This window comes from Danio rerio, chromosome 12 (assembly GCF_049306965.1).
Source record: "Danio rerio strain Tuebingen ecotype United States chromosome 12, GRCz12tu, whole genome shotgun sequence".
In the NCBI taxonomy this organism is placed as follows: domain Eukaryota; kingdom Metazoa; phylum Chordata; class Actinopteri; order Cypriniformes; family Danionidae; genus Danio; species Danio rerio.
Genome location: NC_133187.1, coordinates 16512643 through 16539634, shown reverse-complemented (window position 1 = coordinate 16539634; position 26992 = coordinate 16512643). Strand labels below are relative to the sequence as shown.

At 33.9% G+C, this 26992-nt stretch overlaps 1 protein-coding gene and 1 long non-coding RNA gene across 3 annotated transcripts in view; one reads left to right on the top strand and one right to left on the bottom strand.

Moving 5' to 3' along the window:
- Window positions 1–26992, bottom strand: part of med1 (mediator complex subunit 1) — a 700564-nt gene that overhangs the window by 352835 nt on the left and 320737 nt on the right. The window lies entirely within an intron of this gene.
- On the top strand, window positions 4207–15583 carry LOC137496802 (uncharacterized). 2 transcript variants are annotated; one of them, XR_011017392.2, is made up of 6 exons: window positions 4207–4282; window positions 4556–4595; window positions 14172–14225; window positions 14537–14653; window positions 14764–14867; window positions 15446–15583. It is a non-coding gene; the product is annotated as an uncharacterized lncRNA (long non-coding RNA). The 2 variants fall into 2 exon arrangements; XR_012387924.1 differs by lacking the exons at window positions 4207–4282; window positions 4556–4595 and adding an exon at window positions 13870–13955.

Sequence of the window (26992 nt, the reverse complement as noted above, 5' to 3'; positions counted from 1 at the left end):
CTGTTCATCTGTTAGACAAATCAGTTTTTTAAAATCAATTTCAGATTTACACATGCAAAAAAAAAATAAGGTTATGCTTTGTAATTTTGTAAATTAAGTTTAATAAGTGTGAGTTTATGAGTTAAATTTTTTTTCTAAAAAAAATTTAATGTTTTTCTACATTAACACTGATTTAATGTCATTACCGCAACACCCTGTCATTTCCACCACCACCGTCATTTCCATCACCACAAACATTTTTTAAAAAATACTTAAAAAGTTCAAAATTTATGAGTTCATTCTAATATACAAATTCAATGTATTTATTTACCAATAAGCTCTTAACCAAATTAATATTACATTTTAGAGTGTGACAGATGTACAATTTAGCATTTGGTCCTACGTCAGAACAGCAGAAGCCATTACGAATTCACCAACATCACTTTAGAGCTAGTATTTGAGTGATTCTCTAGCGTTCTGTTCTGTCTAGCGTTACAGCATACAAAAGAGAGATAGACTTAGAATATCACTTACCAGTTTAATAATGATTTGATCTGCTGTAGTTAGAAATTGCGCTGTTTTAATCTTCTAAGGCAGGGGTCACAGGGTATATATATATATATATATATATATATATATATATATATATATATATAAACATAAATATATAATATCTCATTTAAAATCTCAAATAAATTTACATTCTTTTAAGTGTGTAAAGGTGGTATATTTCTATATTTATTTATTTATTATTTTTCATTGTAAATCCTCGTATTGACTTGGATCATTTTTACTTACATTAATACTTATGTACATATGATCTTTAGTTTTATTTTTTCTTCTTCCTTTTGCCTTATTTACTCTTTCCAATGTCTATCTTCCACTCACTTTTCCTTTCTTTATACTTTTTACGTTTTGTCTTATTTTTTATTTATTTATATCTATTAGTATTTTTATTCAGAGTTTCTATTTTCCTTATACACTATTTATATAAAATTATCCCTCCTTTTGCCATTTGTCATTATTTTCTTTTCTATTTTCTCTTATTTGAGTATTTAACTATAAATTATTTATATCTTATATGAAGAGTTCAGATGCAAAAGCCACTGAACGACACTTCTGCCCAAAATGAGATAATGACATTGAGTGAATGCTATAAGCACATTGTACATCATAAACAAATACATTTGCTTCTAATCATCTAAATTGCACCGTCAGCACATTCAGAAATAACAGTTTGTTGGCAAAACCTGCTAAACGCCACTTGAACGCCACATTATTTGATTCTACCAAGCTTAGTATACAATGTTTGCAATGTGTACATTGCTCTACTTACATTAAATCTAAATCCCAAATACCAGAAATGACAACAGATTGTTAAGATTTAATTAATGTCAGTTTTAATGTTGTTGACTACTGCACTGACTTTACAGACTTAATTTATTAATTTTTCTATCCATTAACTGCCACTTACTTGACAGATTTATATATTTTAAATTTTAGGTAGTTTGTGTAATGTGTTTTCTGTTTGGTAAAACAATTTCTAATTGCATCTTTAGTGATTTTTATCAAGTGGATTTCGCTGGTTTTGACGCAAAAGAAATTTTCCTTCTTTAAAAACAAAGAATTGTATAAATTGGTATTTTGGGGCGAGATTGGGGCTGGAGGGAGGAGGACGGCACCTTAGAGGAGAACCCTACCTTGGAAGATTAAAACGGTGTAAAAGTATTTTTATTTATTTATTTATTTTTTTACCTACTGTATTTAAAAAATACAAAAGTTCAGCTAACTAAACCAATAAGTTTAGCAAACTAAAAAAGTGATGTTTTAGCTAAAATCTGAACTTATTGAATGCAGTTTTAAAAAAAATTTGTTTAACTTGTGTTAAGTAAAACTATAATTAATCCACACAAAATTAAGTTGTATGAAAAAAAGTTTTTTTATTTTGTTTTTTTTTTTTTTATTGAGGAAACAATATTTTTGTACAGTGTATGCCATTTCTGTTATTCCAATCAAGTTATAACAATGTTTTGTTGAATGTTCCATACTTATTTTTGCTATTTGAAAGGTTTATTCAATTCTATCTAACTTTTTAATCTTCTCAGGACATTCTAATGTATTACAATATCTTAATATGCAATTACAATATTTGAAAACACATGTCTTTACACATATCATATTGAAAACGCATATCTTTTGGATTGCTCTGTTTGTAAAAGGTTATAGAAGATCACGTCACAAGAAACATCACTCCTGAACAATAATAAGTCTTTGAAATGCAGCTTACCTAACTCTTCATAAACATTTGCTGGATCAAAGGTGTATCTTATTCCTTTGTAATAGTTTATGATCAAAGCATATAGTTCAAAATATGTTGCAAAAGCATCTGGGTAATCTTTGAGATCCAAAAATCAGTCCCCTCCACCAGTATCACAGCCATATTCATAACATACCAGTTATTTCATCATCACTTATACATATATTACCAAAATAAAGAACTTGGACCATTTCAAATATGGCAGAAATAACAACTTCATTCATTTAACAGTTTACAGTCTTTTTTTAAAACAGATGTCTGTGGAATAACACACATCAACCCAGTGTTATTCCACTTTATTTAGTTTGAGTTCATGTAAACAAAAATAACTGATTCAAAAGGTGATTTAAAAGTAACTGAAGCAAAAGGTGTCCACGTAAATACACTTTGTGAAAATACAGGTATCAATAATTAGTTTTGCCAAATAATAAAAATAAATGCATTAATATCATACAAAAAAAACAACATTTTACCTCTTAAACTTTGAAGTTTACTGTCATCTAAAGTATATGAAGTACAGCCCAACTGCTCACACTGAGTTCTGAAAGAGCAAACACATTCTTGGTGAAATGACAATAGATGCATTGCTATAAAATCATTTTTTATGGTTTTATATATATATGCAGTATTATATATATATGCATAATTTTATTGTGAAATTACGGCAGATAGCATGATTACAGCAAATTACTGTGAAAAGGGCTATATCTTTTGCACGTTAGTTATAGAAATTCAAACCTTTTTTAAACTCAACGTAGAAATTAAGACAAATGAACTTTTAACAGATAATAACAGAATGTTATAGCCCCCAAAACGATTTGGTTACCAACATCTTTTTGATTGTACTGCACCTTTATTTAATTTTATACAGTTAACATAGAATAGGAAATAATATTTAATGAACATAACTGTGTGCTTAGCCAAAACATAATAAACTGAAATAAAAAGTAATTAATTAATGAAACCAAAGACTGTTAAACAGCCAACAATTATTTCAATGTCAGGGTAAATGTCTGCTTTAGACGGTTTCATGAGTATTGGGCACCTGTCATCGCCTGGAGGTCACTAATCTCAGAATTAAATATATATATATAAATTATTATTTTTTTTATCTATATAAATAAACCACAGATTAGAGTTTTAAACAACTACATTCTAGCATGAAAAACAGTTAAACTTCATTTTCGGACGCATTTAGAGCCATCGAAGACGGGCAATTGTCCCAATGTCTAGCCTGAAGACAGGCGCCTCTCGGCGGATACATGAGTAAAGAGCGCCGTTACCGCCTGGAGGTCATAGATCTCCGCTACCGGCAAAACACACTTAAAATTACACACAATCTTTACTAACAGTCCACAGATTTGAGTTTTGAAGAACTACATTCTCGCATGAAAAAGTGTTAAAACTTTATTTCATTACATATTACAAGCAATATTTATAATATTATGTGCCTTCTCATCCACCATTACAGCTTGATGCAGCTTGGTGCGAAATGAATCCTGGGAGGAAAAAATAATAATTCTCAATACACTCCAAACGAACTTTATTCTTATTGTTAAAGTCAGAGATATGTAATATTTTGAATGGCGAAGAAAATAATTAACTTTATATTTCAATCAATATATTACTCTTGCACTGCTTCGGTTCAGGACTCGTGTGACATTGAATCAGATTCAGATATTTTATCAGACGTGTTCATGAGCTCGAAGTGATCAACAAGCAATTCGTGTACAAGCAGTACACGAACCAAGCAATATGATGAAATATTAATGAATTATATGTTTGCGTCTTACAATATTATACAAAACGGAATCGTTTTCAGGCGAATTCGACTCTTTACTGTTCACTTAAAGGAGCCGAATTCGACTCTTTACTGTTCACTTAAAGGAGCCGATTCATTGAACAGAACTGACTCGACTCGACCGCAAACAAGCGCCATCACCACAGACAACGCCGTCGTCTCTTCACCCAACGGATTCATCCTCGGTAAGTGTTAAAATATGACTTTTGTCCGTTAAATGATTGTTGTATGTGTATTTCTTTATAGTGCATGTCATTTAACAGGAATTTACCGAGTACTTTAGTTGTACTCGCACGTACAGGGTTTAAGCGCGCCTTTTTTTAAAGCAAGAAATTAACGACGCCAGATGGTGATTGTAGTGTTTTCTGAGGTATTAGCATAACGTTAACGTTAGTTCCTGAAAAAAGAAAGGGAATTTTCTTTAATTAACTTCTTGTTAACTGCATTTTCTGTTTCAGTACAAGACTGAAGTAAAGGTGAAATGACTATAACGTTAAGGTAAGCTCTGACCTTCACTTAAGTTAACGTTACGGTTAGTGACCATCATGTATGTTAATTTTGTTCACTGTAACGTTAACGTTAAGTTAGTTAACGTAAATAAACTAAACTCATTATGAAACAAGTCTTAACTGTTTTATTAAATGAGGCTTATACAATTCAGTTGTATTCTTTTAAACTAACACTAACACAGTACATATTGTATATTTCTCACTGGTGTTAATGCAGTGCTAACATTTACTAATGAGAACTAATTGTATATTGTCACTAACTGTAGATTTTATTTTTTGGTGTTCAGGTGTAACGTAGACTAAACCGCAGTCAAGTGAGCCGCCATATGAGAACAACCGGTCAAGCTAGCCACCTCCAGTATTTTAATGCACTTCTGTTTGAGGAATTACGGTACAGAAGCTAGGGCAGTCAAAAACCTCACAAAGACAAATATTTCAGCGGTTATTGGCCAAATGTGTCTAGTAAAAAGAAAACATGCATTAATTAAATCATAAATGTACCTTTTAAAATAAATATGAAAATATAGAACATTGAAATACATTTATTGTAGAGTTTTTTGGAGATTTGCAAAAGTCTGCCAGAATAATTTAACACTGATTGAATTCATGCTTTTTTCACTGATATTAATAATTTTTTTAGACTTGACATGACATTTATGCCAATTTACAAGGCAAAAACAAAATGAAGTCTGCAAAAACATCTGTTTTTTTACTGCTATTGCTGAGAATTCTGCCATAGTTGACATGAAATATTCAATTAATTCTATTTCAGGATGACCTTGAATCAATTTCCATGTCAAAGGTGATTGGCATTTACAGCTGAATATGGCGGAAAAATAAAGGCAAAGTCTGCAAGAATACATCACTGATCATGTTCTGCTTTTTATACATGTACTAATAAAATTTCTTCACAGTTGACAAGACATTTCAATAAATTCTAATTCAGGATGACCTTGATTCTTTCCATGGGAAATTTTATTGGCATTTACAGCTGAATTTGGCAGAAAAATAAAGTGTGGAGAAGTACATTACATCACTGATCATTTTCTGCTCTTTCTACTGCTATAATAAAAAATTCTTCAAAGTTGACATGAAATAATCAATGAACTCTCATTAAGGAGGACACTGACCCTTTACATACCAACTTTCATATAGAATTACTGCTGAATTTGGCAGAAAAATAAAGATAACGTATGGAGAAGTACATTACATCACTGATCATTTCTTGCTTTTTCCACTGCTATAATTAAAATTCCTTAAGAGTTGACATGAAATAATCAATGAACTCTGAATCAGGATGGCCTTGACTCTTTACACACCAACTTTCATATAGAATTACTGCTGAATTTGGCAGGAAAATGAAGGCAAAGTCTGCAAAAAAAAAAAATTACATCACATCATCTTCTGCTGTATTTACCAGTACTATTAAAATTCTGTTAGAGTTGACAAAAAATGTCTATTTAATTCTAATTCAGTATGCCCCTGACTCTCCCCATGCCAACACTCTTTGTGATTTACTGCTGAATTTGGCAGAAAAATAAAGATAAAGTATGGAGAAGTACATTACATCATTGATCATTTCTTGCATTTTCTACTGCTATAATTAAAAATTCTTCAAAGTTGACATGAAATATTCAATAAATTCTCATTTAGTATGACACTGACTCTTTACAAAACAACTTTCATATAGAATTACTGCTGAATTTGGCAGAAAAATAAGGACAAAGTCTGTAAAAATATTACATCATTGATCATTTCCTGCTTTTTCTACTTCTATAATTGAAATTCTTTCAGAGTTGACATGAAATAATCAAGAAATTCTCATTTAGGAGGACACTGACTCTTTACATACCAACTTTCACATAGAAATACTGCTGAATTTGGCAGAAAAATTGAGACAAAGTCTGCAAAAAAATTACATCACATCCTTTCTTGCTTTTTCTACTGCTATAACCAAAATTCCTTCAGAGTTGACATGAAATAATCAATAAATTCTCATTTAGGAGGACACTGACTCTTTATATACTAACTTTTATATAGAAATACTGCTGAATTTGGCAGAAAAATAAAGATCAAGTATGGAGAAGTACATTACATCACTGATCATTTCTTGCTTTTTCTACTGCTATAATTAAAATTCCTTCAGAGTTGACATGAAATAATCAATGAACTCTGAGTTAGGATGGCCTTGACTCTTTACACACCAACTTTCATATAGAATTACTGCTGAATTTGGCAGGAAAATGAAGATAAAGTATGGAGAAGTACATTACATCACTGATCATTTCTTGCTTTTTCTACTGCTATAATAAAAAATTCTTCAGAGTTGACATGAAATAATCAATGAACTCTCATTAAGGAGGACACTGACTCTTTACATACCAACTTTCATATAGAAATACTGCTGAATTTGGTAGAAAAATAAAGAAAAAATATGCAAAAGTACATTACATCACTGATCATTTCTTACTTTTCTACTGGTATTATTAAAATTCCTTCAGAGTTGACAGAAAACAATAAATAAATTCTAATTTAGTATGACACTGACTCTTTACACACCAACTTTCATATAGAATTACTGCTGAATTTGGCAGAAAAATGAGGACAAAGTCTGTAAAAATATTACATCATTGATCATTTCCTGCTTTTTCTACTGCTATAATTAAAAATTCTTCAGAGTTGACATGAAATAATCAATAAATTCTCATTTAGGAGGACACTGACTCTTTACATTCCAACTGTCATATAGAATTACTGCTGAATTTGGCAGAAAAATAAAGATAAAGTATGGAGAAGTACATTACATCACTGATCATTTCTTGCTTTTTCCACTGCTATAACTAAAATTCCTTCAGAGTTGACAAGAAATAATCAATGAACTCTGAATTAGGATGGCCTTGACTCTTTACACACCAACTTTCATATAGAATTACTGCTGAATTTGGCAGAAAAATGAAGGCAAAGTCTGCAAAAAAAAAAAATTACATCACTGATCATTTCCTGCTCTTTCTACTGCTATAACCAAAATTCCTTCAGAGTTGACATGAAATAATCAATAAATTCTCATTAAGGAGGACACTGACGCTTTACATACCAACTTTCATATAGAATTACTGCTGAATTTGGCAGAAAAATAAAGATAACGTATGGAGAAGTACATTACATCACTGATCATTTCTTGCGTTTTCCACTGCTATAATTAAAATTCCTTAAGAGTTGACAGGAAATAATCAATGAACTCTGAATCAGGATGGCCTTGACTCTTTACACACCAACTTTCATATAGAATTACTGCTGAATTTGGCAGGAAAATGAAGGCAAAGTCTGCAAAAAAAATTACATCACATCATCTTCTGCTGTATTTACCAGTACTATTAAAATTCTGTTAGAGTTGACAAAAAATGTCTAATTAATTCTAATTCAGTATGCCCCTGACTCTCCCCATGCCAACACTCTTTGTGATTTACAGCTGAATTTGGCAGAAAAATAAAGATAAAGTATGGAGAAGTACATTACATCATTGATCATTTCTTGCATTTTCTACTGCTATAATTAAAAATTCTTCAAAGTTGACATGAAATATTCAATAAATTCTCATTTAGTATGACACTGACTCTTTACAAAACAACTTTCATGTAGAAATACTGCTGAATTTGGCAGAAAAATAAGGACAAAGTATAAATTAGTACATTACATCATTGATCATTTCCTGCTTTTTCTACTGCTATAATTAAAAATTCTTCAGAGTTGACATGAAATATTTCATAAATTCTCATTTAGGAGGACACTGACTCTTTACATTCCAACTTTCATATATAAATACTGCTGAATTTGGCAGAAAAATAAGGACAAAGTCTGTAAAAATATTACATCATTGATAATTTCCTGCTTTTTCTACTGCTATAATTAAAATTCCTTCAGGGTTGACATGAAATAATCAATAAATTCTAATTTAGTATGACACTGACTATTTACATACCAACTTTCACATAGAATTACTGTTGAATTTGGCAGAAAAATTGAGACAAAGTATGCAAATTTTTTTTTTTATTAATTCTAATTGAGGATGACATTGACTCTTTCCATGGCATTTTTTTATTTAGATTTAAATTTACAGCATTTACAGCTGAATTTTTTTAGAAAAATAAAGTGTGCAAGAGAACATTTTGCAGAAGGAAAAAAGATTTATCCAAAACCAATGTTAACCAACTTAAAACGCAGGTTCAGTCATTAGGCCAAAATCATTTACTATGATTTACAAGTTGAAAAAGTTTTCTGAAGCTTGTGGAAATTTGTCTTCAGAATGTTTTTAATTTAAACAGAAATTTAATTTTAATTTAAACGTTGCTTTTTTAGGCCTATATGCACGATTTCCAAAGTGTTTTGAGTATAATGTTAAAAGTAATTTTTAAAAAATAAAAGTAATCACTTTTGTTTAATTTAATTTCTGAAACCAAAAGTAATTTTTTAGACAATAAATAAATCATTTGTATCTAGGCTATATAAAAGTAAATGTTATTGTAAGTGTTTTTTATTTTGTTAACAATATAGAAAAATATGGAAGATTCTTAATAATTTAAAAAGAAAGTAAACATCATTCATTCATTCATTCATTTTACGTAGTCCCTGACTAATCGGGTCGCCACAGAAAGGACGTGATTGGATGTGTAAGGGTGTTTCCCAGTGATGGGTTGCAGCTGGAAGGGCATCCGCTGTGTAAAACGTGCTGGATAAGTTGGCGGTTCATTCCACTGTGGCGACCCCGTATTAATAAAGTGACTAAGCCAAAAAGAAAATGAATGAATAAAGAATATGAAATTGTGTGTTGTAATGTATTTTAAGATACTTTATATAAAATGTTTACCATAAAACCGTCTGAAACTTGAAATAGACAGAATCTTATTTTTAAGAGTATTTATCAAAAACATCATGTTAACACCAAAGCATAAAAAGCCATAAGAAAAAATTCTGTTATAATCAGTGATGCATGTTGGCAGTCAAGGTCATTTTGAAGAATAAATTGTTGAACAATTCTTGCCAACTGAGAGAATTTCAATAAATAGCAGTAGACAAGCAGGAAACGGTCAGTAATGCATTATTGGAGATTTTTATATTTAATTTTCTGCCAAATTCAGTTGAATAGCCTAGAGTTAATATGTAAAGAGTCAGTGTCATACTAAATTAGAATTTATTTATTATTTTCTGTCAACTCTGAAGGAATTTTGGTTATAGCAGTAGAAAAGCAAGAAATGATCAGTGATGTAATGCACTTTTGCATATTTTTTCTATATTTTTCTGCCAAATTCAGCAGTATTTCTATGTGAAAGTTGGTATGTAAAGAGTCAGTGTCCTCCTAAATGAGAATTTATTGAATATTTCATGTCAACTTTGAAGAATTTTTAATTATAGCAGTAGAAAATGCAAGAAATGATCAATGATGTAATGTACTTCTCCATACTTTATCTTTATTTTTCTGCCAAATTCAGCTGTAAATCACAAAGAGTGTTGGCATGGGGAGAGTCAGGGGCATACTGAATTAGAATTAATTAGACATTTTTTGTCAACTCTAACAGAATTTTAATAGTACTGGTAAATACAGCAGAAGATGATGTGATGTAATTTTTTTTGCAGACTTTGCCTTCATTTTCCTGCCAAATTCAGCAGTAATTCTATATGAAAGTTGGTGTGTAAAGAGTCAAGGCCATCCTGATTCAGAGTTCATTGATTATTTCCTGTCAACTCTTAAGGAATTTTAATTATAGCAGTGGAAAACGCAAGAAATGATCAGTGATGTAATGTACTTCTCCATACGTTATCTTTATTTTTCTGCCAAATTCAGCAGTAATTCTATATGAAAGTTGGTATGTAAAGCGTCAGTGTCCTCCTTAATGAGAATTTATTGATTATTTCATGTCAACTCTGAAGGAATTTTGGTTATAGCAGTAGAAAGAGCAGGAAATGATCAGTGATGTAATTTTTTTTTTTTGCAGACTTTGCCTTCATTTTTCTACCAAATTCAGCAGTAATTCTATATGAAAGTTGGTGTGTAAAGAGTCAAGGCCATCCTAATTCAGAGTTCATTGATTATTTCTTGTCAACTCTGAAGGAATTTTAGTTATAGCAGTGGAAAAAGCAAGAAATGATCAGTGATGTAATGTACTTCTCCATACTTTATCTTTATTTTTCTGCCAAATTCAGCAGTAATTCTATATGACAGTTGGAATGTAAAGAGTCAGTGTCCTCCTAAATGAGAATTTATTGATTATTTCATGTCAACTCTGAAGGAATTTTGGTTATAGCAGTAGAAAGAGCAGAAAATGATCAGTGATGTAATTTTTTTTTTTTTTGCAGACTTTGCCTTCATTTTTCTGCCAAATTCAGCAGTAATTCTATATGAAAGTTGGTGTGTTAAGAGTCAAGGCCATCCTAATTCAAAGTTCATTGATTATTTCTTGTCAACTCTGAAGGAATTTTAGTTATAGCAGTGGAAAACGCAAGAAATGATCAGTGATGTAATGTACTTCTCCATACGTTATCTTTATTTTTCTGCCAAATTCAGCAGTAATTCTATATGAAAGTTGGAATGTAAAGAGTCAGTGTCCTCCTAAATGATAATTTATGAAATATTTCATGTCAACTCTGAAGAATTTTTAATTATAGCAGTAGAAAAAGCAGGAAATGATCAATGATGTAATATTTTTACAGACTTTGTCCTTATTTTTCTGCCAAATTCAGCAGTAATTCTATATGAAAGTTGGTGTGTAAAGAGTCAGTGTCCTCCTAAATTAGAATTTATTTATTGTTTTTTGTCAACTCTGAAGGAATTTTAATAATACCAGTAGAAAAGCAAGAAATAATCAGTGATGTAATGTGCTTTTGCATATTTTTTTCTTTATTTTTCTGCCAAATTCAGCAGTATTTCTATGTGAAAGTTGGTATGTAAAGAGTCAGTGTCCTCCTAAATGAGAATTTATTAATTATTTCAATTCAACTCTGAATAATTATTAATTATATGACTTGAAAAAGCAAGAAATGATCAGTGATGTAATGTACTTCTCCATACTTTATCTTTATTTTTCTGCCAAATTCAGCAGTATTTCTTTATGAAAGTTGGAATGTAAAGAGTCAGTGTCCTCCTAAATGAGAATTTATGAAATATTTCATGTCAACTCTGAAGAATTTTTAATTATAGCAGTAGAAAAAGCAGGAAATGATCAATGATGTAATATTTTTACAGACTTTGTCCTTATTTTTCTGCCAAATTCAGCAGTAATTCTATATGAAAGTTGGTATGTAAAGAGTCAGTGTCATACTAAATGAGAATTTATTGATTATTTCATGTCAACTCTGAAGGAATTTTAGTTATAGCAGTAGAAAAAGCAGGAAATGATCAATGATGTAATATTTTTACAGACTTTGCCTTTATTTTTCTGCCAAATTCAGCAGTATTTCTATATGAAAGTTGGTATGTAAAGGGTCAGTGTCCTCCTTAATGAGAGTTCATTGATTATTTCATGTCAACTTTGAAGGATTTTTTATTATAGCAGTAGAAAAAGCAAGAAATGATCAGTGATGTAATGTACTTCTCCACACTTTATTTTTCTGCCAAATTCAGCTGTAAATGCCAATAAAATTTCCCATGGAAAGAATCAAGGTCATCCTGAATTAGAATTTATTGAAATGTCTTGTCAACTGTGAAGAAATTTTATTAGTACATGTATAAAAAGCAGAAAATGATCAGTGATGTATTCTTGCAGACTTTGCCCTTATTTTTCCGCCATATTCAGCTGTAAATGCCAATCACCTTTGACATGGAAATTGATTCAAGGTCATCCTGAAATAGAATTAATTGAATATTTCATGTCAACTATGGCAGAATTCTCAGCAATAGCAGTAAAAAACAGATGTTTTTGCAGACTTCATTTTGTTTTTGCCTTGTAAATTGGCATAAATGTCATGTCAAGTCTAAAAAAATTATTAATATCAGTGAAAAAAGCATGAATTCAATCAGTGTTAAATTATTCTGGCAGACTTTTGCAAAACTCCAAAAAACTCTACAATAAATGTATTTCAATGTTCTATATTTTCATATTTATTTTAAAAGGTACATTTATGATTTAATTAATGCATGTTTTCTTTTTACTAGACACATTTGGCCAATAACCGCTGAAATATTTGTCTTTGTGAGGTTTTTGACTGCCCTAGCTTCTGTACCGTAATTCCTCAAACAGAAGTGCATTAAAATACTAGAGGCGGCTAGCTTGACCGGTTGTTCTCATATGGCGGCTCACTTGACTGCGGTTAGACTAACCATGTTCCGTACACTTTTCGCTATTCAGCGCACTCAAACGACCACTCCTCCGTCATTGAAAGCCAGATAAGCATGCTTGTGTGTTCATTCTCTGGGGGAATACCTATTGCACAATCCAAATCTTGATTGATGTCTTTTGGACCAGTAGTTTTTGAGAAAAGATGGGATAAGTACCGCCTTCGCATGTGTACGGAAGATGATAGGTATTAACGGTGTTCCGTACATGACTAAAATAGTGTTCCGTACAGGGCGCATAACTTTAATTTACTGGCAAAAATGGCCATTGTTTGAAGTCTTATTAAATTCTTATGTCAGAATATACTATTATTGTGTTTAACTTGAAGTTAATGATATATTAAATAACTCTTTTATGAAAGTTTTAAATGAAATAGCTTCAAAATCATTTACTTTTTATATCATGTTTATTTTATTACAGCATGACAATTCAAAATATAAAAACATTAAATTCATGCACATTGAAGCTAACTTGACTGACCTTTTATGAATATAAACATCATTACTGCAAAAGGAGGATCCAAACAGCGTTTGCAGCCTGTCTCTCAGGCGGAGAGTTGCGACATGCGGTATTTACCCACAATTGATGTTTAAACATCCCCATTTCAAAGCATTTATTTAACAAAAGATAATTTATTTAACAATTTGTGATAACATAATATTCACTTCATAAAGACTGTAATACCGTGTGATGCATAAATTAAATGCAAAAGCATATTGTCGGGGCTTTAAATGTCTCCCCTCCCAGGCGACACTCGCACTTTAAGCTTGCCCACTTTCTGTTTTCAAGCGCATTAGGTGGACGTAGCAAACTTACTGATTTTACTCGGAAACATATAGTAGGAATGTCTCTGTTGTGGTTGGGGCTGAAAGAGTGAGAATTAAAGATTACACAGATATATAGCTTGCCTACGACCCATAAGTATTTATTCAGAGATTAACGTTAAAAGGTCATCTGTACGGAACATCGTTGTGTACGGAATATGGTTAGTCTACGTTACCTGATAATAGCTAAAGTGTGAGGTGAGTGTAAATTCTGAGCACACAAATATAACCTAAATTCATTATCACAATCTAAACCTATATATATATATATATATATATATATATATATATATATATATATATATATATATATATAGAGAGAGAGAGAGAGAGAGAGAGAGAGAGAGAGAGAGTGTGTGCGTGTGTTAGGTTGAGTCTTATTCTACTCTTATTATATTCAAAATTTTTTTGCAGCCACTGATGTTGAAACACTGATGCTACCAATCAACCCTTGCTTGATTATTAAAGGTAATGTTGATGCCTTCCTCATTTTTATTAGATTTTTAAATGTCAGGTTTTTCACAGATTTGTTGTGAGCAGTTTCTTGTACAAACTCTTTTTCTTCTTCCAGAAGTTCCACCAGTACCTCCAGTAGTAGTAAATATTAGACAAAGATTTTTTTAAACTATAGTTTTTTTTTTTATTAGCAATTTTACTGGGCATGTGTTTTTGTTTGCTTGGTTTTTAATAGGCAGAGCATGGAATGTCAACTTTGTTTCTACAAACAAATTTAATTATTCACAAACACCTCTAATTTAGTCCTTCTTTCCCCCTTTTAGTCTTATTCCTTGGAGGGTCGAGTGGTCATGGGACCTCACCTGGATTTCACAACTGACTTTGGATCTGGTCTGAAACTGAAGTATGCTTAAGATGCCTTTTGCACTCTGGAATTTAAGGTAATGTCTACAATAAATATTGTAACTGAGGGCTTGTTTTGGGGGGGGGGGGTAAACAAGGAATGTATAGGAGCACAAGTCATGACTCCCCTTGTCCCCTTGTTATAAAGGGCCGTGTTGCAGACACAAATTGTTTGTCTGTGCTGGAGACCAGAGGGGAAGCTGTCTTTAAAAGGATGGGGCTCTTATACCATATGTGAAGTTACCTATTCAGGTGAGTGGATTACATACAAGTCATTGCAAATGCATAAATAGTGGGAAATTTTTACTGGGCAGCACAAATTAAGTGAAACTCAAAAAACGTTTAAAAATATTTGGAATATTTGCAAAAAACTTGATTGAAATGAATACAACACAAGTGCTGTATCACTTCAATCAAGTTTTTTTTGCAAAATTTTCCTAATATTTAAATAATAAAAAATTAGCTTGATGCAAGAAACATCCTGCTAGTATTCAAGAGCAAGTGCTGTGATGCATGTGTTAACTTTGCAATAAGTGTGAACCCAGCATTAGATTATAGTCTGTAAACAGAAGATGTAAATCAAATCAACTGTTTTAAAATGCTCTGCCTAGGTCATTAAAACCACTATTTGTTGTTGGACTGTTCTTGATTGTGTGTTTGTGATGGAAATGTTTTTCAGATGTTTTTGTTTAAATGATTGCAGTTTGACTGAGCTACAGTATTGTCAGCATGTTCAAACTGAGCTAACAGTAATTTTGCTCTGTAGTGCAGCAGTAGTGTCCCAGTAGTGTTGTATGAAGCTAACTGTTTGTCTGCCCTTTTGCTTATAGGTGCTTTTTGGGCACCAGTTTGGAGATGGGAGACAGACGAAGTCAAAGAAGCAGAGAAGACACATCAACCAGCAAGTGTGTAAAATTATCAGGAAAATGATTGACCTTGAATAGACGACTGCCTAATTTAGCAAGAAGTTTTGTCTCTCTCTCTCATGTATATGTATGTATATATATATATATATATATATATATATATATATATATATATATATATATATATATATATATAATGAGAGACAGAGAGCGCACTCTGAAGCACTGCTTTTTATATGTATGCTACATATGATGTCAGATTTTTTTATGAATATGTTCTTATAGTATTTTTTGAGCCTTCACCTTTTGAAAGTTTTCTGAAATGTTTACACAGATGTCATTAAGCTGTTAAATAAATCTGTAAAATGTATGTGTGTTTGTTTTTATTTTGATTTTAGAGTCTTTTCAGATCACCCAAAAATGAAGATTCTGTCGTCATTTACGCATCCTCAGGTTGTTTGGACACAAAGAGAATTATTTGATATTTTTATTCCTGTGTTTAACAAAAAAACATTTTTAACAGAGCTGGAACAACCGGAGGGTGAGTAAATCAAGATAGAATTTTCATTTTTGTGTGACCTAAAATTGCTTTGAAATTTTACAGCACCAAACTGTTAAATTACAGTAATCCGGGATATAATTGTAACTTTACAGTTAAATCAGGTATTTAAACTGCAACCTACTGCTAAATCACAGTAATCATTTTGCAAATTCACAGTAAAATATAGTTAATTCTACAAGATAATACTGTGAAATCACAGTAACAGACTTTATTATCTACTGTAAAGTTACAATATATGGTTGTAATTTCACAATAATTTAATGTGACAAAACCACAGTAAATTACTGTGAACTACCTCACAATAATTTACTGTGAATTTACATACAGTAATTTACTGTGAAAGTAATGCAATTATTAGCCAGTAATTTACTGTGAATTTAAGGTCAAATTTTTTACAGTGAAGTTACTATGGCAACATCTACAAAAAAAGATTAGCATTTCTTTCTCCAGCTGAACTTGATATGCTCATGCAAAGTTATAGCAAACATGACCATATTGTTAAAAAAGCAACACCACTGCATCAGCGAAACAGAGACAGTTAGTGTGGGGAAACATAGCTGCTCAAGGTAACGCACAAGTTCACATTTAAAATATAAAAAAATATTTAAGTTTAATAAAATAAGTAATGTAATGTGTGACGTTTATTGACTTTTTACTTAAAAAAAGAGGAGAAATGGCTGTAATTTTTAAGTTATTATGGACGAAATTGCATTAAATTACATAAAACAGGCTGCTGCATAGTTTTTAGAACAAATTTGACAAAACAAGAATGAAATGAAATGTTTATTTAAAGTTCCCACTTTTACACACATTGATCAGTTTAAGATAACATTTCTGAAATTGAGTTTTTAATAGATGTAAAAGTGCTCTTGTGTGTCTGTCTTTATTGTTGATCAAGTGGTAGAGGTTGATAAGACATTTAGAATGTAAGAAAAAAATATTTTTCTATAATGAGTAATAATCCCATTAATCTAGTTACAGCAGACATCCCTGTCGAAGGCAGGTGAATTTAAGCTAATTATTCATTAAAAAGGACAAGCCATTCTCATATGTGACTTTGTTCTTTGTGAGACAAAAATTTAGGCAATAGCTATGTTTACATCAAAAATGCGAATTACATTTATAAGCAAAAATGAAAATATCACATAAAAGACTTGCGAATAAAGCAGCGTTTCCATCCAACAACTCAAAGAGAACAAAATCGACACATCCTGATTAACTGGCACCAAATATCAACCGAATTTGCTGTGGTAGAAAAAGCTGTGTGAATCTAATCTTTTTTATTTAAATAAATGACATGCACCTCAGAAGAGAATGCTGACATGCAATGAACGCATATGGTGTTTGAAGGCGTGGGGCACAGAAGCTCTTGAAAGCTCTGGCAGTCATTAATAATATTATAACACTAATACTGAAACGGTTTAGGCGTTTAGAATGACCAAAACGATATTTCAAATGTTTTACAGTGTGCTCAGCCTGCTATTTGTCCATTTACACAAGTTTTAATCATCATATCATCTCTTGCAACAAAATCACATGAACTTTTTTAATGCACATACTGGAATTTGTTCAGTAAAAGTGTTTTCATCGTAGATTATGCACATTTTTTCTTATCAAAAAAAAGTTTATCCTACTCAGTAATGCGCATACATTTTTATGCGTGTTTTTCAAAAATTATCTTGGCAATACCACTTTGTCTATAAAAAAAGGGGAGGAGACCGACATAAACAGGGTTTAGAGAATAAAACTTGCTCCTGACCCTGCTTTCTCCTAGTGTTGCCAACTTAGCAATTTTGTTACTAGATTTAGCAACTTTTCATACTACTCTAGCAACTTAAAAAAAAACACCTAGCAACAAATTTAGCAATTTTTAACAAGTTGAAAAGAGTAAGTGCACAAGCTGTGAGTGTTTAAAAGAATGCTCATTGTGTTATATTTTTTAAAAAAAAATCTTATCAAAAGTGTTTGTATTACTTTTACAAATAGTCACTATATTTTTCAGTCAAATCTAAATGGATATTTCAAATAATGTTTTTGCTGAGATGGCCAGCCAATTTAAGAAAGGCAGGCTTTAGCTACTTTTCATTGAAAATAGGCAAAATTGCTTTCTCGAGTTTGACACATAACCTGCCATTTTGAAACAGAAAACCCAAAATTTCTCTCATTTTAGGGTTTAGCATATTCTGAGTTTTCAATTAACCTCCTTTCTGAAATGGAGGCCAGATCTAGTCGAGCTATGAGTAACCCAATTTTAGCCTAAAAAACCTTAAATTTGGTTGCATGCATTTTTTTTTGTGCAAAATAAAGCTTAAGATATGTATGGTACTCCATCATGTAAGCAAAAGTCCATGTATAGGTACCTGCAAGTAATAGCCACAGTTTCACTTTCTTGTTTAAGCATAGATCCAATCTACTCTAGCTACGTGTAACCCAGCTTTAGCCCAAAAACCCTTAAATTTGGTTACATAAATTTTTGTGCAAAATACCTTGTGATATGTATGATATTCCTTTGAGTAAGGAAATTTAATAACATTTATAAGATGTTTGGGTTTTTTCTTTTATTATTATTATTATTATATTCATAGCTTGAGCATAGCCTTAAATTAGCTTGTCATCAGATTGGCTGTTTATAGCCCACTGAGTCTAAACTGATTCACTGTAGTATTTGGCCATGCAGCATGTGCAATGGTTAATACATCACATCTGCGTTATCAGTATCCACAAGTGTTAAGGTGTATTTTCGTGACATGTTCTATTTGTAGCCATAATTTAGCTTTACCCACCTCGCAAAATTGACATAAAAATTAATTGTAGACTTACTGGCTTTGTATTTTAAGTAAAAAATTTATATGGTAAATAATATAAATATTATTTATATTAATATATAAATAATATTTATATTATATTAAATAATATATATTATTATTATTATTATTATATAATTATATATTAAATAATATATCTTATATATAACATCTTACACACACACACACACACACACACACACACACACACACACACACACACACACACACACACACGTATGTATATTTATTTATTTATTTATTGATGCAGCTCCGTACTCCACGCAATAGATGGCGGTATTGCACATTTGTTGAGTCGGCTGAAATGGACTACTAAATCAAGAGGAGGAAAACTGTTGTCATTTGAAATTTGTAGCACTATGAAGTGTGATCGCGATTGCCCACCCTGCAAGGTAAGAGTAAGCTGCTTTAATATCATGTTTTTTGGCAATGTTGTTTTTATTATATTTTATTATGTGTTATATGTATTTTAATATAGTATTAAGCTAATATCAATGCACAGGCACCTTTCATTTCATAAATCTTAGACGAAAATAGGGAGTGTTACAACTTTTTAAACATCTCAAAATAACACTTATTAAGCAAAGTTTGGTAATTAATTGCATTTATTTTGTACATTGCCAGTCATCTTCATTAAAATGTCTCATGCAGTCAATAAAAAAATCAGTCAAAAACTGGAACTTCTGCAGTTTTAAAAGAACTGTTGGCTTGTGATTTCATAACAAAAAAGACAATTTTTAAAACACTGACACCAATTTAATTGTTTTTAGTTAGAGACATTTGTCATTTACAGAAAACTAATTTAAGCATTATTTGATTTAGATTTGATAAATAAACTACTATTTTATGGAAAACATTTTTTTTAGTAATAACAGTAACTGTATTTTGACTTGTAACAGTAAAATAAAGTATAAAGTAAGCTGTTGATTATTATTATTAGTATTATTATTATGATTCTCTAATATTTGTAACTATTTGTTTTTTCCACAGATATTGGAGTGTGGCTATGTAAAGTAAAATTTCTTTATCTAGCAACCTAGCTGGTACAATTTGCTTAACCAGTTTAAACATTTGCACTATGGCCGCATTTGCTGGTATCCCTGTATGCAGATTGCCCATGTACATTTACAAGCTGCAAAAAGCTTTCGAGCCATATCAAACATAGAGAGTGAACATTTATGCATTACCCATGTTACTGCTGTTGCCAAAAAGAAACATTGAATATAACACATTGATGCTAAAATAGTTCAAATAAGTTAATAAATTATTGAATTAAAATTGTGAATGTGTAAATACATTGTTGTATCAGCAGAAAAAAATGCATTATCCTGACTACAGTTTTATTGCCAAATAATAGTTTGGGCACATTATTAAGAATATTATAGATTATGAATAGTGAATATCAATTACACTTAATGTTTAATTACTAGGTTATTGAAAGGGGCTATTGATTAGCTTGTGTTTCTTCTAATGCATTAAGGTGTTCTAATATCTGTCCCCATGTTTTTTCAAATATCTGCAATTTGTCATTATTGATATATCTCAATCTCTCAAAGCAAGCATGTTTACGATATCTTTGATATATCATACCAAATTTAGTTACAGATTCAGTTTTCCACATTCTCAAAATCACCCTTTTGGCAATTACCATACCATATAACATGACTTGTCTTTCATATTCTTTAACATCTCTAAATTACTTAATACCACAAGAACAGCTATAGGTGGACATGGTTCAAGATTTTTTTGGAGGGCTTTAGAAAAACATTCAAATATATTTTCCCAATATTCTTGTAATTTAGGACACAACCATATCAAGTGGGTTAGGAATTCTTCTGCTGCTTTACACCTATTACAGAGTGGAGATTCCTGAGGAAAAATCTTATGTAGTTTCTCCCTAGATAAGTATAACCTATGCAGGGTTTTAAATTGAATTAATGATGTCTTTTGTTAATTGAGCATGCATGTATATTCTTAAGGCTTTCTTCCCAACTCTCTGAATATATCTCTAATCCTAATTCATTCTCCCAGGCTTGCTTAACTTTGGTTTCATCCACAACTTCCTGTCTATACAAGATGCTATAGAAATATGACACAGCTTCTCGATGTAGAGGATTCTGGCATATAGGTTTATGTAGATACAAGTCTGAAATCTTTAAATAGGCTTTTAATAGGCTTTGTTTCCAGATTTTCAGGGAATTATTTATAACAAAATGATTGTCATATAAGGCTGGGTCATTGTTAATTCATTGTTAATTGGACTATTAAGCAGTGCAGCAAGCAATGTTTTGTTACAAAAGTTCTGCTACTTTTTAAGTCAGGATAGGTCTTTATCAATATCAGTAGGTTGCATTTTTTAAAAAATAAAATAAAAAAAAACCCCTAAGTTAGCTGCCCAATAATAAAATTTAAATTGTGGTAGGCCAAATCCTCCCTCTTTCTTAGTCTTACATAAATGTTTCTTTGAAATTCTTACAGTCTTATAATCCCACTAAATAAGGAACAATTATCGTATCTAACTGGTTAAAAAGAGTCTGTGGAATGGAACAAAGGAGTGACTGAAATAAATACAAAAATCATGGGAGTACTACCATCTTAATGGAATTAATTCTTCCTGCCATTGACATTGGCAGTGTTCTCCAAAAACTAATGGTTTTCTACAACTGGTTCAACATCTGTTGCCAATTTATCTTCAATAGATCTTTAGGTAACTGTAATTCCAAAATACACAAAATATTTTTTTGCTATTTTAAAAGGTATGGATTTTAAAAACTGTTGGTCAATATTATTTTGTAATAGGCATTAACTAACTTATTTTCCAGTTGATTGTGAAGCCGGAGAATGTCCCAAATGTTTAAATCAAAGACAAAATTGAGGAAACAGATTTCTGGTAATTGGAAATATATAACAAAATATCATCTGCATATAGTGATAATTAATGGGAGAGACCTTTATTACTTAAAGAATAAACTTCTGAATGTTGCCTGATGCTTACAGCTAGGGGTTCAGTTAGTATTGCAAGCAAAAAAGGTGAAAGTGGCCATCCTTGACGTGTTCCTCTACATATCTAAAAGGGAGAAGGCACATTTTGTTGAGATTACAGATGCTACAGGATGAGCAGATATAGATATAGATCCAGCTTCTGAAAACTGGCCCAAAGCCAAAGGCTTCTATGGCTAACCTCATGTATCCCCACTTGACTTGGTCAAAAGCTTGTTGTGCATCAAGAGAGATAATAACTGTGTCTGTGCAGTGGTTGGCATATAAAATGTTAAAAAGACGATGCAAACTGGAAAACATTTTTCAACCTGGCATAAAACCAGTTTGGTCTGAATGTATAATGAAGCAAATATATGATATGTTTTGTTTCTATTGGAATTAAAGAAATAGGATGGTAAGATGATACTAGAAAGGAAATAAAGTTATGTTAGCTCTATATAAAGTGGGAGGTAATTATTCATGGGTAGAAGAAGAGGGGAGATTAAGTCACCAAATTTCTTAAAAAATGAATGAATAAATGAGTTTTAGATGTTAATTTAGAATCAATTAAAAAATAATCCATTCTCGAATAACATTTATGTACTGAAGAGAAAAAGGAATAATCTGTCAGGAAAAGAGGAGTACTCTCCCGATTTCTAGTGTATGGAGATTCTTAATATTGTTAAAAATAGTTGCACAAGACTTAGATATATTAAGCTGATTTGGTTGCCTATCAATAGTTGGATCCATGACACAGTTAAAGTATCCTCCAAAACTTACATTTGTGTCTTGTAGATTTGGGATAGCTTTAATTACTTTAGTCTGTTTAAGTTAACTAGTGTTATTAACATCTGGTTAATTATCCCCTGTACTATAAGGAACCTACCATTTTGATCTGAAATAGTTTATGTATACATGGAAAGTTTTTTTCTAATAAGGATTGTAACCCCTCTAGCTTTTGTTGTAAAGTTTTAGATTGTTAAGTTTGGGAAGCCCAAGCAGGCCGAAGCCATCTTTGTGCCGTCTTTTCCAGATGTGTTTCCTGAAGAAAATGTATATCTGCTTTAAATGTCTTTATATGTGCAAATACTTTCCCTCTTTTTAGATGGTTATTCAAACCACGTACATTCCAACCTAAAAATCGGACAAACACCTCAGGTGAATTACTCAGTTTTGTAGTCATTCAATAAATGCTTTCGAAAAGTGCCCATAGAAAAACATAAACTACATACCTTTAAATAAGGTATTTGACATAGCAATTGCATTGTCCCTGACAGAAATTAAAGAACATATCCCCATATCACCCCCTATTCTCACTCTCTTCTTCTTCACTTAAACCTAACACCAAAATGTTTTTAATGTAGGTTCCTGCAACGTTAGACCACTGGAGCATACATATGCTTCATCTGACCACCCTCTTTAACTGTTAATAAGACCTTTTTTTAAATAAAAATATATTCATTCATTCATTCATTTTCATGTCGGCTTAGTCCCTTTATTAATCCAGGTTCGCCACAGCGGAATGAACCGCCAATTTATCCAGCATGTTTTTACGTAGCGGATGCCCTTCTAGCCGCAACCCATCTCTGGGAAACATCCACACACACTCATTCACACACACACACTACGGACAATTTAGCCTACCCAATTCACCTGTAGCATCATATCTTTGGACTGTGGGGGTAACCGGAGCACCCGGAGGAAACCCACGCGAACACAGGGAGAACGTCCAGGTTGTGTGCGTAACCCACGTTTCCTGAATAGGAAACAGAGACGTGTGTCTGTATAAACAGATTTTGGGAGTGCTTTAGACGACCAATCATTTCTGAAGATATAGATACGGGCCAATGAAATGCCAATTGACTTGGCGGAGCTTAGCTCAACAGCTGAAACTCTTATAGAGTGCGCTTTCACATTAGGAGGGTGCGGCTCGCCCTGGCATTGATAAGCGAGGGCGATGACATCAACTAACCAGTGGGCCAACCTCTGTTTTGATACGGCACTTCCCTTCTGCCGACCACCGTAACAGATAAAGAGCTGTTCACATGATCTTACATTTTGCGTTCTTTCCACTTAAAGGCGCAAATCGCGAACTTGACAAAGCAGTGAGTGGGTTGAGCCTGCCTCCTCTGAAGGCAGCGCTAGCAGGTTCACCACCTGATCTCTAAATGGGGTGGTAGGAACCTTGGGCACATAGCCTGGCCGGGGTCTCAGGACTACGTGAGAGTAACCGGGCCCGAATTCAAGGCACGATTCGCTGACCGAAAATGCCTCTAGATCCCCAACTCTCTTGAATGACGCCAATGCGATCAGCAGAGCTGTCTTTAAAGACAGAACTTTAAGAGATACTGACTCCAGTGGCTCGAACGGATCTCTCTGCAAACCCGCTAGGACTAGAGAGAGATCCCAAGAGGGCATGAGAGGGGGGCGGGACGGATTTAACTGCCGCGCGCCTCTGAGGAATCAGATGATTAGATCATGCTTCCCGAGCGGGTTGCCATCTACCGCGTCATGATGAGCGGAGATCACAGCCACATAAACCTTCAGAGTGGAGGGTGACAGCCTGCGCTCCAGCTTATCCTGAAGGAAGGATAACACAATGCTAATCTGGCAAGTTCGGGGGTCTTCTCGGTGAGAAGCGTACCACTCAGAGAATAGACTCCACTTCAGGGCGTACGCATGCCTCGTAGAGGGTGCTCTAGCCTGAGTGATGGTGTTAAGTACCGCGGGCGGTAAGTCACCTAAGTCTTCTGCGCTCCGTCTATGGGCTACACGTGGAGGTTCCAGAGATCTGGGCGTGGGTGCCAGATGGTGCCTCGTCCCTGAGAGAGGAAGTCCTCCCTTAGGGGGATTCGCCAAGAAGGGGCCGCTGTGAAGCGTGTGAGCTCCGAAACCCAGGTCCAGTTGGGCCAGAGAGGCGCAACAAACAAGACCTGCTCCTCGTCCTTCCTGACTTTGCACAAAGTTTGTGCGATTAGGCTCACTGGGGGAAACGCATATTTGCGCGTGCCCGATGGCCAGCTGTGAGCCAGTGCATCCGTGCCGAGGAGGGCCTTGGTCAGGGAATAAAACAGCTGGCAATGTGCGTTCTTGGTGGAAGCAAACAGATCGATCTGGGCTTCCCCGAAGCGCGCCCATATCAGTTGGACCGAATCGGGGTGGAGTCTCCACTTCCCTCGGGACACTAGCTGCCGTGAGAGCGCTCTGGCTCAACGGTTGAGCTCGCCCGGAATGTGGATGGCACACATCGATTTCAGCCGTGTGTGACTCCAAAGGAGCAGACGGCGAGCAAGCTGAGACATGCGGCGAGAGTGTATACCCCCATATGGTTGATATAAGCCACCGTCGCCATGCTGTCCGTCCTGACGAGCATGTGTTTCCGCTCCAGGGGCCTCATGTACGAAGACTTGCGTGGAAATCTTACTAAAACATTGCGTACGCACAAAGCTGTAAATGTGCGTACGCAGAAAAAAATTCAGATGTATGAAACACTGCGTACGCCGAATCTCACGCATATTCTTTTGTACATCTGAATGAACGTGAAACTGAGCGCAACATGCACGAGCACAAAACCCCTCCCTGCCTCCTCCCCCGTATGAATATGCTAATGACTATGCTAATGGCAAAACCCAACGAAAAAGCAATGGCAAAAGCAAGCAAAAAGAGAAACTTTGAACAGAATGTGAAATGGAGGTGCTGCTTTCGGAGGTAGACCGGAGAAAAGCGGTGTTATTTGCAAGTTTGTTCGGCGGAATTAACAACAAAAGAAAAAAAAAATAGAGTGGGAGAGTTTAGCTGATACGGTTAACACAGTTAGGTCTGAACATCGCACTGAGTGCATTTAAAAGAGAAATAGTGTGGTTTATATCTGTAAAATGTTGCAGTACCCTTCGCAGTCTCAGTGGCGCACCTCATAAGAAGCATATGATCATGTACTGACACGTTCGAGCATAAACTCGGCTCGAATCCAGCGTCTGATGAATTCTTTCTTCTTTTTTTCCCCGCTACATATCAGATTTTGCCCACTATTTATCACGAGAAAGACAAGTAGGAATCATCAATAAGTTTGTGCATCATATTTTATTTGCACATTTATTGAATGGAAATGTTTCTGATTCACGCATGCAAATTTATCTTCACATAGTGTCTTTATAGCAATGTGCGTGCAGTAGACCGCTCAGATTACATTGGGAAAACAGGCGACCGCTGCAAATTGTGCTTTAATGTTTAGCTGGTCAACTGTATGGTATGGAAATCTTACATACCTACTATATGAACCCGTCTCATACAGACGCCATTGCAAGGATCAGACACTTTGTAGAGAAGAATTTAACACAACTGCCTCTAGGAGTCGCCAATGGAAATAAAACAGACACGCACAAAAAATGTGCGTACGCCTGCCAGAAAGCTGCCGTGAACCTGCGCAAATTCCCACGTTCAGTTCATTGTTAGTAAATCCAAACGTGAGCGATTCTGAGCGTGAAACCTGGCGTACGCAAAGTTTTTGTGCGTACGCAGCGTTGATACATGAGGCCCCAGCACCGGTAAAAAGCGGCGGAGAGCCAGATACACTGCCAACAGCTCCAGGCAGTTGATATGCCAATAAAGGCCGGGTCCAGACCACGAACCCGCGGCTGCATGCTCATTGTACATGGCCCCCCAGCCCGTGCTGGAGGCATCTGTCGTTACGACAACATGCCTGGATACTAACCCTAGGGGCACTTCGGCCCGTAGAAAAAACAGATCCGTCTAGGGGCTGAGGGTGCGGAGACACAGCGGAGTGACGCGCACCCGGTGCGTGCCCGCGCGCCATGCTTGTCTGGGGACTCGATCGCAAAGCGAACGCCAAAGTGGTCTCATATGAAACAAACCGAGCGGCGTGACCGCGGCTGTGGATGCCATATGCCCCAGGAGCCTCTGAAAACATCTACCTGTAAAGCTCGTTTACACAGGAAAGCATCAGCCTGGCAACCATAGTGACCGAATCCAGCTCCAGGCCGAGATAAGAGATCTCCCCAACCTGAAACCCCAACTGGTCAAGGTGCCGAAACACTTTGTCTCTTCATAATCGGCTGATCACGGAACGAGGCTAGAATGAGCCAATCGTTGCGATAGCTGAGTATGTGGATGCCTGCAAGGCGCAGG